Here is a 15,244-nt window from a genome sequence, read left to right as displayed (position 1 = left end):
AATATCCCAGGTAATGGGGTTACAAAAATAGAGGAAACAGGTCTGTGCATTGCATTCATGCATAGAAAATCCGGGGAATTTTCGCGCTTTAAAGTAAAACAGTCACAGTAACTGACGTTTCACTTGACCTTGGTGGAATTGAAGTAGCTCATCAAGTCAAGCGTTATAAACCTCAATGTGACTTTGGTTAAAACCTTGTTTTGGGTAGAGATGATTTGGTCTAAGGGGTTAGATCAAATGGAACTAATAATCAACATAACAATACTTTACTCAATTCATAATTGCTTGATCTTATAATATGGTAATCCTTGTTATAACATATGAACATCAATTCAACTGCAAATCAAGTAACAATAAAATGGAGAAACCATTCTTGACTTATCTTCTCCATGTCTTAAACTAATCCTTGAACCTACCATGAACCCCATGGTATTCATTATATTTCAATCTTGGAAACAAGACAAGGAGATCAACTCTAGAAGTATATATTCTTCACTATTCCAAATTATTATACATCAAACCTAGAGAGGTGAGAGTTCTATTATAATCATTAGAGAAGCAATAACAAACCTTGAGCTAAACCTTGGATATACATCCAAGTATTCAAATCATTATCTTTAAGAGGAACCCTAGGATCTTATTCAAGATATTTCCTAGAGAGAGAATTCATTTATGTTAACCATAGATATTGGTGACCACACCAATCTCTATGGAGCCTAACCTCAGGTTAGTATTAAAGACCTTCCCAAATGAGAGAGACCATTCTTACCAATTGTAGATTTACCTAATTAAGAACCAAGAACAAATCTTGAACTAAAGTATTAGGTTGTAAACCATTCCACCTTGGAGGGGTGAGATAACCTAATATCAAATGGAACAAGACTATATCCATGAATAGGTGAAGTAAAGTAGAGACTAAATCAACTAAGCCATCTAGGTAGAGACTTAACCTTTCATACCTACTGAGATATTGTGGATACACCATAAACCCTAGAATAACTATTCCTATGAGAGAGAGCTCAAGTTATGGTGTTACACTCAAGTTAATAAGGCAACACTTGGACTTGGGGAAGAGAACTATCCATATAACCAGATGATCATATCATCATTGATTAAGTAGAACCCTAACATAATACCTCAGGCATTCTCCTGGGATATAAACTATAGAGGCCACCATAATAGCCATCCTAGAAAGTAAAATAGAAGTGATATATCTTAGTTCATCAAGACAATGCTTGATCATGGAGTGAGAAACCCATTCAATGAGAGATACCTTAGGAAGTCCAACCTTGATCATTATAAATTGTGTAATGATCATAAACCCTAATGAACTGGAGGTTAAGATATTAAGAACAAGATGATCATATATAATATATGATCATGCTTTGGAGATATGTGAGGATAAGTTAAACCTTAATAAGATAAGTAGATATCATTCACCACATGAAATTATAGGGGGGTAACTAATAAGCAAACCTAGGCTTATATCCCAACCTTAACTTGTGGATCACTTGGTGATCATAAGTATAATCCTACCACCTCTATACTCCACTTACTCCTCAAATAAAAAAAACAATAGAAACTCTTAGTGTCAAACTCTATACTTTATATGGTGAGAAACCATCCATCCATATGACCAAAGTTAACTATAAAAAGAACTATAACCACTGTAGTTACTTTAATGATTAATTGAGAATAATAATAGAAGTTAATTGGTAGAAGATAAAACCAATTCCCAAATCCTAAGTAATTAGAGAAGCACATGACATATTAAGCAAGTAACCACTTTATCATGGTTAGGGGAGATTAAACCCTAGCACATGCAATATGGAGTCATCTCATCTCAATAACCTAAAATTAAATCTCAACCCTAGTTTGAGTATCACTTGGGTGATCACAAATAAAACCTAAACCACAATTAAGATTCAAACCATGTGTCATTAGGTAAATAGCATTTGAACCCTAGATTTACACATCCAATAAATCTTATGCTTCAATTCTTGAACATAAGAAAAACCTTGTGCTACATTATATGGTTAAAACCATATGTGGAGTGATCAACTATTTATCTTGGTAACCAAGATCAACCATGATGGAACAATACCTACCTTAGATACTTTCAAAGATAATGATAGTGTTACCCTTAAAAGGGGGTTAAAATAGAAGTTCTAAAAACCTTAATAAGTTGGTGATCACATAAAATCATATGTAAGTCATCCACTTCTCAAATGGAAACCAAGTCTTAATAATAACCTCTGAAATACTTTAAGTTGCAATTATCAACTCTCATAAAGCCTAACAAATATATACTTAGAACCAAGAGAGGGATAAATTGAATTATCATCATTAAGAACATTACTTAAAAAGTCAACCATATTCAAATGCATGTGTACAAACAATATGGTTAAACACATAATCAAGATCCACTCAAAATTCTATCATGAAAAAGAAAGAAAGTTAGAATTAATTCTACAAGAAAAAGGGGATTAAAGTGAGTGCCTAAAATCATATGTAATTACAAATTACAATAAAGTTCACATATGTTAAATGATTATTCGAAAACAATACAATAATACAATGACTCTTGTATTAGTCCTCATGAAAGTCAAATTGGCAAACACCTGCAAAATGAAATGAAATCAAATTAGATTCAAACCAGAAATTATAAAAACAGAAAAAGAAAAACTGAAACTGAAAAGAAAATGACTTACTAGGCTTACCTGGCCGTGGCAGCCCACCAGCAGCCCAGCTGCCGAGCCCAGCACTGGCCCAGACCACAGCCCAGGAGCGACCCAACATATCGATTCATAGGAGGGGGCCTCGTCTTCTTCCTCCTGCGCATGAACGCCACGGCGAAGATGTGACGGAGTTCGCCGGCCACCTCACCGTCGTCGATCAGGACGAGTGCGGACACCAGAGACCAAGCCAGAGCTGCTCATAATCCATCTCGCGTCCACCCCATCCTGTACCGCCAAGATTCGCGCCCAATTCGTGTGCCGACGCCACCGCGACATCGTGACCACTACCGCCGGCGGGAGAGCATTGGAGACCACCTCCAGGGCTATAAAAACGTCGGGCGCATCGTCATTCCCTCCTTGTTCATCTCCACCAGCCCAATTGCTCTCGCACACTCTCTAGCTCACACCATTCTCATATACTGGCCGCCGGACTCGGAGAAGAAGCGGACGACTGGAGTCGCCCCAACATCCGTGCAGAGGTCGAGGAGGTGCGCCTCGACGTGTACAGCGTCTGGTAGAAGCCTAGCATCAAGGGGAGATCGGAGCTGTGCCAATTTCACCGTTCCCTTTCTCCGGTCATCCTCGGTATTCTCGAAATCGAGCTCGCCACCGTCGCCAATCCTCCTCATCGAGCATCCTATCATCATCAGGGTGAGTTTGCGCACCCAGAGAGCTCTTATTCTTGCAATTTCATCCACGGTAGCTTGCGATTCGAGATCTCGCCGGCGTTGCCCCGCCGCGGGCATGCTTGCCGGCGATGCCCCGGTGATCGAACCGAGCAACCAACCCCACCATCGGACTCAGCGAGTTGTAGAGGTCCGAAAAGTACTAGTTGCGCGTCCCAGTTGACCAAAAATCGGCGTCGCCGTCGTAATTTGACTCGCCGACGGCGAGTTGACCGGCGAGGTGACGTGGCCATGGCCTCCTGTACATTTGACTTGGTCCATGCCTTCGTGGATGTCGACGTGGATGCAGGACCCACCTGTCACTGACACGGGTAGAACCCCAACCGGTACACATAGTCGTTTCCATTTAACTGAAAATCCAGAAAATAGTTTAAGCTTTACTAATTCATAGAAAATTCATTTTAACTCAGAAAATTACAAATGAGATATCAAAATGTTCCTAAAAATAAAATCTATCCAATAAAAATATAAAATGAAATTTTTATTTTTAATAAAAATTCAATTATTTAATACTTGTTAATTAAGCCTTTAATTTAATTCTAAATTCAATTAAAATTCAATAATTAGGAAAAAATTTCAAATTAAATAAAAATCAGTAAAGAAAACAAATAAAACATTAAAAGTAATTTTCTTTATTTGTTATTTTGTTAAATCATTATTATAGAGATTTAAACCCTGATTAATAATTACCCTAATTATTAATTGTTTAAAAATAATAAAATGTCAAATCCAATATTATTTTTATTTCCAAGTTACTAATAACTTCAACTTTACCATGAAGTTATTAATCATAGAATTAAATTGTAAATAGCAAACCCTAAATTCCACATGGAATGATATTACAACCCTATCATTTCATGTGACTCCTAAAACCCTAAATTAATTAGGAACCCTAGTTCCATTATTACATGTGAACCCTAAATTGCTTCTAACCTAAACCCTAGGTTAGAACATGTGATCATGATACCTTCTTTCAAAGCATAGAACCCTAGTAGCAAGTAAATACCTTTCTTGGCCACATAAAATGTAGAAGACATATCACTAATATATGGGTATCCCATGTGTTCATCATCATCAGACCTAAATAATCCAGTAGGGTCAACCAAGTGTAAACCCTCGATCCTATTACCAAACAACCATCCTTAATTATCCATGCTTAGCATCACACCATTGTGATGAATACTAATAGCAATCATACATAATATCTTGCATTACATACCATACTCCACTAAACCCTACAAGTGTGAAATACTTAGGAACCATCCCATCTAAGAACCAACCATTCTTTACTTAGGGAATTAAATAGAAAACCTAAACAACCTCAACCTAATTGATATACTTCTTATTATTTAAGAAGTATGTTCTTCAAAAGTTATTCCTTTGAAGTAAACCGAGAACCATCATCAACCCTGCTTATAAGAACCTATAAACCCTACCTAGCTATCACCAGCAAGATGAACCCACCATGATAACAACCATGTATAACTAATTGCTTAAGTTGCTCATACTTAAGTAAAACCAATCAAGCCTAGTTGCTGATGAATCCAACTATGTTGTGATCCATCTTATACTTACTCCAGAAACTACTTGGAACCAGAATAAATTATAGCAACCCACAAACCTAATTACCATACTTGTTCTTTATCAAAGTACATGTTCTTCAAAAGTTATTCTTTTAAAGTATATGATAATCAATCATTAACCATGCCATATAGTACTAAAACTGACCACTGTTCTTTACTTGTTAACATTATGCCAATTATCATTCTTTGTGTGCTCAATTGATTATTATGCTTTATTATCTACCTGTTTATGATACCAAGCAACCAATCCTTAATAAGAACCTTGTTTGTGAATCACTATAAAAGTGCAATACACCCTGAACCAATTATTACAACTCACTAGTCCTAAATCGTCGGGGTTAGGTCACGCTTAGAGCGATTGCATCTCATACTTATGCATTATTGCATCCTTGCCAATCTTTTAAACATCGTCCTTACCGGACGATGATGCTATTTCAGAATTTGGAGTTATTGCGTATCGAAGACCTTGCCTGCATAATGTTGCAGTCAAGAAAGGCAAGTTCATCACTTGCTCATACCATTTGAGTATCTTTATCAAATTACTTGCAAAGTACTATGATTATCACTATTGCATAAAAACCAAAACCACTATTTTCATAACTATGAATATGACAATGTGGTGGGCAATGGAACCATGGATTGTGTTGAAATGGTGGAGGTTCCATTGCAAGGGTTTACATCCATCTAGGATTAAACAACAAATGTCGTCCAGTGATTCTTGTGCCGTAATACCCGTGTTAACCATAAGATCTGCAATGGGACGGACTAGTCAATCGTATTTCCACCTCTTGTACATCAACGGATGCGCTTACCGTAGCAGTTGTATCTTGCGGAGCAACTTGTGGGTGGGGATCCCACTCTAATTCCCCACGGTTATGCTGTGCATACCGTAACGGTTGCGGCTTGCAGAACAACCTGAGGGTGGGGAACCCACTCTAAGTCCCCATGGTAATGTGGTCTATGATGGGTTGCAGCTACCGGCGAAGGAGTTTGGTTAACGAGTCCCAGACTGTCGTCGTGGTCGGGGTCCATCCTTAATTGGAGTAAGAGGACCGGCGAGGACCCAGGGTCGGGGTTTGCAACAACGGGTGGGTGTGCGAGGTAGCGGAGGAATATGATTGGCTATGACCTTATACCGGGCCTCACACCATAGGAAGTGTGGACGAGCTCGCGGCTCGGTTGGCACCAAGGTTAAGATCTCTTATGGGTAAAGCAACACACCTCTGCAGAGTGTAATGAATCGTGACCTGTCACTCCCTATTCCGGGATTTGGAACTGCGAACGCTGCTGGAAAGGAGCTCCATGAAGTTCTAGTAAACCGGTGAAGGCTGACGGACATAGTTCTTCTGAATAAAAGCAAACTTTTGAAGAAATGGTTATGAAAACCTGCATTGGTATTAGACTTTCTGGTCTAATGCCGTAGCTAGTGCATTAAACACCTCTTTCCTATAATGAACTTGTTGAGTACGCTCGTACTCATCCCACTCTTAAATCCCCTGCTTAGATATGGAGGCATCGAAGGAGGATCTACAGTGCAACTCGAAGTCCGAGGAGTCAACAAATACTTCACGAGACAGGAACCTTCAGAGGAGTCAGATACCACATCCAACAAGGAGAAAACCTAGTTTAGCCATAGAAGGGAACTAGCTTCTTAAACCTAGCTCCTATTTAGCTAGAATCTATTCTTAGCCTCTGTAGTTAGTGAAATACTCTACAAATAGAGTTCGTGTTAGGATTAGACTACGAGTCATTCTTCTGGAGTTTATTTGCAGTTTTACCTCATTGTAAAGTAGGAGGCTGTGAAGATCTTATGTAATAGAGTCGATGTTGTAATTCTATAGACATGCCTTGGACCCGCATATGTTTCTGTTGTACCACTCTGAGCGATATAATACTAGTGGAACGGTGTTTCATTGGTGTTATATCAGACTTTCATACTACACCATGCAGTGGTATGCTGGGTCACCACAGTTGGTATCAGAGCAAATGCTTTGACCCTAGGATTAAAACCCTTTAAAGGAGACCTATAGGTTTGCTAGTGTCTATAGGAAGTTGTCTAACTAAACCAACACTTCTTATGACTTGAGATGGATATTCACTTGAGAATAATCCTGACACTCTTGAGTCAACCTTTCTTACCTATCTTTCCTAAGTAAAGTTAGTTAGCTAATCCCAAACATGTAGGACACCATGAAGTCCTTAAACAATAGATGAGTAGATCACAGTTGGTATACAATACATGGTAGTCCAAAGAGAGGATACAACCATAAGGAAACTATCCTATTGGAAGATGTGTACCAACATATGTTATGATTAAGTAAGAATTATTCAGACCTGTAATAGGAGTGATATCAAGTGATGAAGATAATTAAGATATCCTAATAGAAGATGTAGACCCAGATAAGTAATGAGTAAGTAAAAATTATCTAGACATGTGAAACAATTGATAGTAAGTGATAACTATGAGTCATATGAGGTAGTATAGACCATGATGAGTCAATCATGGGAGATGAGGAAGAGTGACAGAAATAAAATATGTCTACTTACAAAGAAGTGATAGTAATCATATATGATTCACCTGAGAATCATTATGTGATGGACTAGAACCTCATAATTAATTAAGAGGAGTACAATAAGAAGCCAAGTTGTTCAACAATAGTACAAGATTTATGTTCCAAAACTATGGGAAGTGTGCCAAGCACATCATGACCATATGCTTATAATAGAAACACTTAGAAGTATAGGAACTATATCCTAGTAAATATGTATTCAGAGTAACCATATTAGAATTAGTGGTATCATACAAAATAGTGCTCAATAGCACTTATATATGGTATAATATTTTGTTAGTACTTCCAAACAAAAATAGGTTAACCTTAACTATCCTAGACCATTTTTGTGTCAAGTTTATATCATTGCAATTGTGCAATTAAGGTAAATGTTGAGACAAATAGTTGAACCCCATATACTCGTGCTAAGTATCACGATATAAACCTATCTTATGTGGTGTATATACTACACATCAGAGCCTGATGTTTAGAGATGTTTTACTCAACTATTATATTCAGGCTTATGATGGTGTGTATTATATGCACAAAGCTGAATCTTCTTGGATTTTATTAGATTTTCATTGTTTGACTAGATCCATACATGAAGTTTGACGTTGATATGCAAATGCATGTTGCAATATCAAGTCTTTACTTGATGCTATAGATCTAGAGGGTAATGGTATTCGTGTGAGGAAGTGACGAATTCTAAAGATTCTGAAGACAAGATGAAGGTTCATTAGAGAAAGGAAGCAAAGTTGTGGGAAGTAACCACCATACTCTGAAGATGGTACCAATCAAAACTCATGCTTTGCCTCAACAGAGGAGTACTTTAATACGGAAGAAGCATGAAGGTGAAAAATTTGGTGAGTATGGTGAAGCTTAAGCAGATCCATAGTCAACATAGAAGGTCAACACCCGGGTTTTTAAGTCCAGATGCCTATTATGTCGTACATCGCAATCCCAGGAATAATGTTTTTGCGAGACATAATAGTAAGTAGCATAGAGTCATCATTTATTACAACACATATTGTCTTACAACCATAGATCACAGGATCCAATATTACACTAATATATTGTTCAACATCACAAATAGTAGCGGAAGCGAAGTAGTAGTGGACGATCTATTCCACAGGCAACGCTTGACGTTAGAAGACGATCCTAGTTATCGTAGACGTCCTGTTGTCCATCATCCTGATACTGGTGCTCTCCTTCATAGTCTGGCATTGGAATAGCCAGGGCAAAGCCATGAGTACTTTTAAGGTACTCGCAAACTTACTCTATGATAAATACTCATTAAGTGCAAGGGGGTGCTAAGCTCTAGGTTTATTTGCATAAAGCCAAGTTTTAGTTTCATAAATCTTTGGTAAAACCTTATCAAGTGCTAGACTAACTCAAGTGGGAACATTAGTGTCATTCCCACAACTCATTATGGTTCACCATAATGTCACCTTTCAATCCACCATTCATTTCTAGAATCAAAACATTTTAATGATAACGGAGATAGTATGGCCTTTCCAATCGTCCGTAACCGTGGACACGGCTATTCGAATAGGTTTAACACTCTGCAGAGGTTGTACTCTTATGCCACAACTTTTGATTTCATCCGTCGAGGATAACCCCGAATCATCGTAACACAGTACGCGGATCATCAATCGAAACCTTTCACTTATATATGCTAGTATGAGCACCTCTCCCCATGAGCTTGGCCTCCCGGTGGAAACCGCAGTCAACCCGGAATCGCACAGGCTTGGGCCGTACATTCACCTCATTTCAACATCAATCCACACTTAACGGAGGCAGCCGCAGCGTAACCCCTATGATGTTTGTTCAGAGGGAACCCATACTAAAATACACAAGTTTCTAGTTAAGCCCTACCCATAATCAGGTATTGTGGGGGTACTTGTATAATTGGAAGGGTATCGCATTCAAACCCAATCATCTATTTTATCAAAAATCACCATCTGCTCTTGTTCAAATCCACCTCTACTTTACTTTCTTTCAAAGTCATTTCACTTCACCATATTCCCATCTAGAGTAGTCAATTTTTAATTGATTAGCACTAGCAACTATATGAGGGGTGCTATCTAGCTTTGAGGGGTGCTAATCTTATTCCAAGTATTTTTCTACTCTAGACCAAGTGAATCATAAATCAAAAAGGTACTTTGAAATAAATAAGCAAAAGTAAATGTAAGTAAAAACATGGGATAGGTAATACATAAAAGTAAAGGGTGATGGTGCCTTTGCTCTTGTAGAGCTAAGCACTTGTGTTTAGCAAGGGTTAGCTTGCCTTGAGCTGGGTAGTTATCGAAGTTCTCTTCTTCTTCCTGAGAGTAGCCCTCCTCCTCTTGGTATTCCTCGTTACTAGCGTCTATATACGAATACGAGGTATAAATACTAAACCAAGCTCACATACTATACTAGAAACACTCAAAGAGTTCACACCCTAATCCTAGTATCAATCAAACATGGCATGGTGGATTATTTGATTTGTCTTTATTTGAAAGAAAATAATTTCCTCTCATTATTCCTATTTCTTAAATTTGGTATGTAGATCCTTAGAGGAATTCATTTCTTCTCAATACCTCTTATTAAGATTTAATCTCTTCATATAATAATAAGGTATGAAATATAGGTTGACCCAAAGTCAACATTTCATATCTATTATATGTGAGTACAATTTAATTAAAGTGCTACACTTCACATAGTTTTAAACTTAACATTTAAATGAATTAAAATCTCTAAGTAATAATTCTCAAGGGTTCATTAGCCTAAGTCATTCCCCCTGGTTATTAGTACTTAGGATCAAAATTTAAATGAGAGGTAGCTCTCATATTAGGGTTGAGTTTGAATTCCACTTTAAAATGCTCTAGAAATGACTACATAGCCATTTTATTTGATCTAGTCCATGATCATACAAACAACAGGGCTATGTTATTGCATAATCAATTAGAGGACATCATTTGTAATTTATTAGGATTGGAATTACTTCAAAATCTATTCTGGTTGAATTTTAAATAAAGTTTGAATGTTCAAAAGTCCCTGTTTTGTCTTTTTTGTCAAAATAAATCTACAATGAAATTGGAGATGGGGCCAGTGGCATTGGATAGATAAATTCATGGGCTTTCCAACGGTATAAAGTTTGCTAGATTTGGTTTGGCAGAATTCAAACTATTCAAAATTTACTAAACCTTCAGCAGAGCAAATTTGAATAAAGATTAAAACTAGATTTGAATTCATGGGCTAGGCGGGAAAGCTAAACGGGCCGAAACGAGTTTAAAACCCACTTCGCAGCCCAACACGCATCTGGCGCGCTCGGGCCGCACTGACGAGGTGGGGGCCACCTGTCGGCGCCTCTTTAAACAGCGAAACGTTATTTTCCATCTCGACCGTAGGATTAGAAAGAAGATCGACGGCGCGTGAGCGTCATCATCACCGACGAGCGGCGAGCTCCCTGGCGGCGAGCCTAGGGGGTGGGAGGGAGTACCAGGCCGTTGCAGGGGTCTGGCAGTAGGCGCAGAGAAGGTGTAGTAGATGAGGAAGCCCTGGGAGCAGCGGCGGCGCTCGGGGAGGCGCCAATCGAAGCAGAGCTTCCGCGGGCTCCGGCGGACTCGAGCTCGCGATTCGAGCAGCTCCGGCGAGGTCTGATGAAATTGATGGGTGGAGGAGACTCAGTGAGGTGAGGGGAGTGGATTGTGTGAAGAGAGGAGGTGCCGATCGTCGCTATTTATAGAGGGAGCGAGGTGGCCGGGTGTGCTGTGGAGGAGCGTCGACGGTGTGGCCTCTCCGTCGATCGAAGGGGCAAGGCGAGGACGGCATCTTGTAGGCGTCGTCCTGGCGATGCTCAACGGCTAGCTGGCGCAGAGAAAAGGCGACGGGATGGCTCGGGAGCGTGCAGGGTTTGCGGCAGGGCGTGCGGCATCATTCGGTCGAGGACGACGGCGACGGTGCAGGGCAGGCATGGGCGCTCGTCTAGCGTGTAGAGGGCGGGGAGTAGCTGCTCAACGTCGCGGTAGGGATGCAGGGGGAGGACGGTCGCGTTCGAGTGCACGGCGTCCTGGCGCGGCCAGTACGCGCTCACCGCGTGCACGGGCGTGTGCTGGCAAGGTTTTGGACGCGGGCGTTCCGGCCAATGGGGTGCGTTGGCGATCGATCGAGCAGTATTGGCGTGATCCTTGTGCTTCAGAGATGCTCGAAGACAAGAGGAAAGGTTGAGGGGGAGGCCAGAGAGAGGGATGCCCAAAGGTGGCCGGGGTACAAGACATGGCATAGTTTTAGGGTTTTTCTTCTTCCTCCTCTCACTTTAATCGACCAAGGCAAGTACTGGGATCATGCAGGGGCTGTAAGAGAGTGCAATGATCCAGGATTAAAGGGGTTTAGTGAAGAATCCAGAGGATAATAGGGTATAGCCAAATTCTGGATTCATGCCTGCCATGTGTTTGATGAAATGGCCGCATGAAGTTTTTCTTTGAATTTTGGAAATCTTTTTGGTGAATCTCATTTATACAATTAATGTGAAGTATTGGTGGTGGTGGCACTCAATTTGGAATTGTTTTGCAAAATGTCAAAAGTGACATAATCTTCTCTTTATTTCAGCATCCCTTCTTGTCACTATTATTCTGGTCAACCTAGTCAACTCTAGCCATGATGGTCAACATCAAAGTTGCTCACCTTGACATGGTCTTGGATGACATGGCTTTGGTTGACCAAGTTTAGTTCAAGAATTGAGAAAACCAGGGGGGTAAAGAGGTGAAGAAAATATTTTGGGGAGAAGTGACCATTATCATATGTATGTAGGATTTTTGATTTCTTGGTATTTGATTCTTGATTCAAGGATGCAAAAGTGTTAGTTTATCATATTGAAGTATTTTAGAAGCAAGGGAGCAAGCAATCTTGGCCTTGGTTGAGGATTTGCTATTTTGCATAATGTGTATGTGAGTGGAAAATGGGTTTTTCCCATTTTCTCCAATTCCCTTCAAATTAGGGTTTAGTGATCTTGATTAGGGTTCACATAGCAATGTTTACACATACTAACACTCATCATGGCAAATGCACAAAAGAATATCACTCAAATGCATAAATCTATATGTGGCACTATATGCATAGAAAAAGTTTTTGTTAATTGCAAATTTTGGGTTTGGGGAAATTATCTCTCTTGTTTATTATTGTTGAACTTGGGATGTTACAAACCCTTCCCCCTTACAAAAGATCTCATCCCGAGATCTGAGAAAACTAGGTACTAAAGAGATCTGGGTACTCCGTCCTCATAAAGTCTTCTCTCTCCCAAGTGGCTTCTTCGGTGTGGTTACTCCATTGGATCTTCAGAAACTTGATACTTCGGGTACGGGTGGTTCTGAAAGCTTCTTCCAAGATGCGGATAGGTACTTCGCGGTAGGTCAGATCTGAGTTGATATCCACAGCTCGATGGTCGATGTTCTTGAAAACCTCGGTCTTCTCAGGTACCTCTAAACACTTCCGGAGTAGCGAGATGTGAAACACATTGTGTACCGCTGACATTTCTTCTGGTAACTCCAGCTGATAGGATACTTCTCCTCTGCGACTCAGGACCTTGAAAGGTCCGACATATCGGGGTGCGAGCTTTCCTCTAAGCTGGAATCTCTGCATTCCTTTAAGGGGGGACACTTTGAGATAAACGAAATCTCCGATCTCGAAGGTCATCTCTCGGCGTCTTTTGTCGGCGTAGCTCTTCTGTCTTGATTGGGCTGTCCTAAGATACTCGCGGATCTTGTGAACCTTCTCTTCGGCTTCTCGGAGAATATCTGGTCCAAAGACTTGACTCTCTCCTACTTCCGACCAATTCAGAGGGGTACGGCACTTCCTTCCGTACAGTGCTTCGAAGGGGGCCATCTGCAAGCTGGCTTGGTAGCTGTTGTTGTACGAGAATTCTGCATACGGCAAGCAGTCTTCCCACTTAGATCCATACTCTAGCACACATGCTCTCAACATATCTTCTAGTATCTGGTTGACTCGTTCAGTCTGTCCATCTGTCTGCGGGTGATAGGCGGTGCTGAAATTCAGGCGAGTTCCGAGTCCTTCATGTACTTTCTGCCAGAATCTGGAGGTGAATTGGGATCCTCTGTCGGATACTATCGACTTTGGGGTTCCGTGCAAGCTGACTATCCTTGATATATATAACTCAGCGAGTCTTGGTCCTTGATAGGTGGTTTTGACGGGGATGAAGTGGGCGACTTTGGTCAGTCTGTCGACCACTACCCAGATGGAATCATTTCCTTTACTTGATTTGGGCAGTCCGGTGATGAAGTCCATTCCTACGGAATCCCACTTCCATTCGGGAATCTGTAGGGGTTGCAACAGTCCTGCAGAGCGTTGATGTTCTGCTTTGACTCTTTGACAGATGTCACATTTGGCGATGTAGCTTCCAATTTCTCTCTTCATTCCATGCCACTAGAATTGTTCCTTCAAATCCTGGTACATCTTGGTTCCTCCGGGGTGAATGGAGTATAGAGTGTCGTGGGCTTCTTTCAAAATAACTTGCTTCAACTCTGAGTCTGACGGCACGCAAAGGCGTCCGTTATACCATAGCACTCCTTCTTCATCTACGGTGAATCCCGGTGCTTTTCCGGCAGTTATTTGGCTCTTGATCCCGTCAATGCTAGCATTTCCTTTCTGAGCTTCCTTGATCTGACTAATCAGGGTGGGTTGGAGTTCAATGCTGGCGAGATATCCTTCGCTAACCAGTTCAAGTCTAAACTGTTCAAACTCTTCAAACAGGCTGGGTTGCTCAATCGCTAACATGGAGTTTAACTGACACGGCAGTCTACTCAGAGCATCTGCTACCACATTGGCCCTGCCGGGGTGATAGTGGATTTCCATGTCGTAATCCTTGATTAACTCTATCCATCTGCGTTGTCTCATATTCAGCTCCTTCTGCGTGAAGATATACTTCAGGCTCTTGTGATCCGAGTAAACCTCGCATCGAGTACCCATGAGGGAATGACGCCATACTTTCTGTGCTAACACCACCGCTGCTAGCTCTAAGTCATGGGTTGGATAGTTCTGCTCATCTTTGCTTCAGCTGTCTTGATAGGTAAGATATCACTTTGCCTTCTTGCATCAGCACACATCCAAGACCAATCTTGGAGGCGTCGCAGTACACATCAAATGGCTTGGTAATGTCCGGCATCACCAGTATTGGGGCTGTTGTCAATCTTAGCTTGAGCTGTTGAAAGCTCTCTTCACACTTGTCGGTCCATTCGAACTTCCGGTCCTTCTTCAACAATTGGGTCATCGGTCTTGCTATGCTCGAGAATCCTTCAACGAATCGGCGGTAATATCCCGCCAATCCGAGAAATGCACGGACTTCGGTCTGGGTGGTTGGGGCTTTCCATTCTTCAACAGTCTTGATCTTTGCGGGGTCAACGGCAATTCCTCCGGCTGACAAGATATGACCCAAGAATCCTACTTCTTTCAGCCAGAACTCACACTTGCTGAACTTGGCATACAACTGATGTTCCCGAAGGGTATCTAGGACCACTTCCAAATGTTGCTCATGTTCTTCTTCGGACTTGGAGTATATCAGTATGTCGTCGATGAAGACAACGACAAACTTGTCCAGGAAGTTCATAAAGATCTTATTCATGAGATTCATGAAGTAAGCGGGGGCATTGGTCAATCCAAATGACATGACATTGTACTCATACAATCCATAT

This window comes from Lolium perenne, chromosome 3 (genome assembly GCF_019359855.2).
Source record: "Lolium perenne isolate Kyuss_39 chromosome 3, Kyuss_2.0, whole genome shotgun sequence".
NCBI classification, from domain to species: domain Eukaryota; kingdom Viridiplantae; phylum Streptophyta; class Magnoliopsida; order Poales; family Poaceae; genus Lolium; species Lolium perenne.
Note: the sequence above shows the minus strand (reverse complement) of the source record.